The sequence below is a fragment of the Epargyreus clarus genome, unplaced genomic scaffold (genome assembly GCF_041222505.1).
Source record: "Epargyreus clarus isolate Ecla_fem2 unplaced genomic scaffold, WU_Ecla_fem_2.2 ptg000004l, whole genome shotgun sequence".
Classification (NCBI taxonomy): domain Eukaryota; kingdom Metazoa; phylum Arthropoda; class Insecta; order Lepidoptera; family Hesperiidae; genus Epargyreus; species Epargyreus clarus.
Window position 1 is genome coordinate 6,422,836 of NW_027332212.1, and position 3,994 is coordinate 6,426,829.

Sequence of the window (3,994 nt, forward strand, 5' to 3'; positions counted from 1 at the left end):
TACAAAAAATGTAGATTTTCGCCGTGCAATTTTAGTTTTTATCCAAATTTCTTGTAAAGGTTCAAAAAAATAAAACTGAGCCTTAGCTGTCTGTCTTTCTGCCACAGGGTTCTATCACATCGTAAGGGCGTGCGCTGCCGGATACTTGCCGGAGTGGCTTTGAAGGTTGTATAACCTTTGTATCTATTTCTGATTTTCTGCCTCATAACAGATAGGTTTAGCAGCGCTTAACCTATCTGTTGACCTTATCCTATGACCTTAACCTATCTGCTGTATTTTGAAGGGTGTAATGAGGGATATACTTATTTGAGGCTTTCCAACTTAGTCCTTTGAGATAACAACGCGTCTATTGCCAACCTCAGGTGTAATAAGGAGTGTAATATTATTGGGGTCTGAATATATTTGGTCGTTGCCGTCACTTATCGTCAGGTGGACTGCATTCTGGTTTGCTATTTCAATATTATAAAAATTTTGGGCCTAAAAAGCCTTGAACCTGCGGCGGCTGTTCTTCGCGGCGCTATGTAGCAGCGGCGTCCATATAAACGTTATTGACCTAAGCCGAGGTTCGTACTGAGGTACCCAAGAGTAGCTACTATGAGTAGTAGCTACTCTTGGGTCAGCCGCAATCCCTGTATAACAAGAGGCGAATGGTAAGGATTCCGGCGGTAGCAATTATCAATTTTTACATTTATTATACAAGGACATTGAATATTTTTGTATGGCGGTAAAACATAATAAATGAATTGATGAATTGATTAGATTGAATGAATGAAGTGAAAACATAATGAATTACAAATAGTGGCGGCCTTAACTATAGGAGTTATGGCATAAGTTTTGGATATTTTATACATTATACACATAAAATCCCCAGGATTTATAAATCCAGATATAGTAGTAGTACCTATATGGTATACAATTAAGTTGCCGATTCGATACGTGATAAATCTTCGGATTAATTTTACTACTAGTAAGATAGGCTCGCAACGGCAAATTCCCAATACACAAAATCACATATTTTACTACCGTACCGCATACCACCGTGCCGCAAGAGGTCAACTCAATTTAAAGATGATAACTTATTGCTCTCACAAAGTTGTAAGTAAAGGATTAGAAAACGAACGTTATAAAATTGAGTTTTGTTTATCAGTAACACGAAAGAAGTTTTTCTTGTTCCATTCAATAACCACTACACTTGAAGGTGACTGTATAAATAGTCAAGCCTCATCTCCACACATGCGATCCCCGAGCATTGTGTGTACTGCATTGACACTTGTCAATTACAAGCGATGCGCACAATCATTAATACAAGAAATTGTTACAATGTAGTATTACAATTTCTGATGATTTTAAAAAAATAAAATGCAATAATAAAAAAATTACATGATGAACGTACTAAAAAAATAATATCATAGTGATTAAACAATGAATTGAAACTGTAGTAAGTGATTACCGAAATTCTAATTTTTATATTTTTTTAAGTTAACTTTGAGAAGTACTTAAGGATATAACTGAGAATCCGCTACCCCCCAGGGACTAAGCTGGAACACCTCGGAAAAGTATGTCTCCCTTACCATACCCTTCAAACCAGAATACAGCAGCGCTTGACGCTGCAGTTATAAGGCAGAAACAGCTGTGGCGGTGGTGCCGCCGGAGTCGAACCACAAAGGGCTCTACCACCTTAAAGGTATGTGAAGGCTACCAATACGCACTTGGCTAGCGCGGTATATTATGGCCTAAACCCAATTCAATTCATTTATTGCAGGACCCTTATAATTGAACTAGAGAAATAATGTTCCCCTTATATTTGACCAAATGGAAAATATAAATACATGCAATAAAAAAAAAACCATTTTCACATATCCGTATGTATAGGGACCGTCGATTTGTTGTGTTATTAATGAAATATTATCTACCAAAGTACATTTTTAAATTTGCATAAATATTAATTCAACGAGATGTCTTTCCTAAAATAAAATAAAACATCTTGCAGAAAAGGTGTCCATGACAATTAACCACATATTTACGTGACCACTTTGTACGAAACAAATAGATTTTTAGGAAAAATACTAAGGTCGGCTAAATTAGCTTAAAACTTCGTGACAGAACTTAGTAAAGAAACTAAACAATAATTCAAAGTTTATAACGAGAAAAATATTTGTCCTAATAATGTCATTTCAGCTACTTATTTAGTCTAAAAAGTTACAAGTTAAACTTTGTGGATTGTTAACAGTTTTGTTGCTTATAATTTATTATACATCTTATTGTTAAATGAACGTAACATAATAAAACATTTTTAGCGACTTGTTATTTCGTAGACTTGTCCCTTATGATTTTATTGGTATGTTGACCTTGACATAGACTATCATATATTATATACACATTACTAGCTGACCCGGCAAACGTTGTGTTGCATATAAATAAAAAAATGTCAAGGGTAAACAACCCTTATCACTTAGGGGTATGAAAAATAGATAGTAGTCGATTCTCAGACCTACTGAATATGCATATAAAATTTGGTGAAAATCGGTAAAGCCGTTTCGGAGGAATACGGTAACTAACATTGTGACACGAGAATTTTATATATAAGATTTTACGTCTCTAATGTAGTATTTTGTGTCGCATATTGATGTTTTTATTTACTTCAAAATAGGAAGTTCTGTATTTGACCGCTAGGTATGTATAAATGTAAGATTTTATGTTTGCGATTTTCTCAAGAACTATTACTCCACTTTGGAAGGGATTTTGATTATTGGATATCCTTCACGGTTGGAATGATGAATAAATAATTCAATGGCGCATTTCTTTCTATTCTATTATTAGTGTCTATCGTAAAATTACATCTATAGTTAACATCCACGTATCACTGGTGGAGTAAGGTCGTCGGAGACCCGAGGCGGAAAGTTGAATGGATACCTTCAGTCTTAAAAACTTGATATCATTTTATAAATTACAAATGTCTCATATTTCAGTGATGACGAGTCCGGTGACCTTTTTTCTAGCGGTGCCCGGGTCGGATCGCCCTATCCACCACCCAATTAGTCTCCTAAAGACACCTATAAAACTTTAAATTGATGTAGGTACTGTATTTTACTGTTCGTATTTTTTGTTAGGACACAGCGTCTTACAAATTCGTAGGCATTTAGATCACACATCCAACATCCGACCACACACACAAATTGTAGAGCTGTACGCGCTTTACGAGTATCTATTTCTGATGAATTCGCTTTGTTAAGACATCGGACACTCGGACACAAGGAAATTGTATTTTAATCGATTTCCGAAAAGGAGGACGGTAACAATTCAGTTTTACAAGATTACTTGGCGACGCCTCCACCTTTTGAGACGATTTAAACGGTATTGTATAAATCTAGGGGTGGTCTCATTCAAAGAAATTCGTAAAATATTCATCAGCATTCATAAAATTCTAAAGCAGCTAGTTTATATATATTTTATAAATCTAATCTCTGACAATTTTAAGTGTTACCGTGAAAGATTTTTTTAGTATATATGGTTATAGACCAATAGATTAATAGGTCAATAAAAATAAGAGCGCAAATGTGATGAGGATCACTAACTGAAGAGTGCCCTAGTCTGTATAAACTAACTTATAAAGTTTTAGCAATATCCGGCTTCATAGGTCCTTGATGTGCAGGTTAGCATCCCGACTGCGACTGTAATTCCATGTCCTTGCCGAAATGTAGCAAATATAAACGTGCGAGATGTAATGACTGTGACTTACGTTACGTGACGTAATGTGACGTACGTGATGTGACGTAACGTACGTGCCTGGAGTGTTTGATTCGGTTAGTGTAAGTTTGCGCTTGTAGCATAGCTTTTGATTAGCCAAATTTGTTTGAGCCAAACGTTAGTAGAGGTATGGACGCTGCGGCATAAGGGTCTGCGTTTAATGGAATCAGATAAGTTGAATGATTTCATAAACATGGATTTATTTAGGCATACAAATAAACATATACAATAGTGATACAAGTACCTA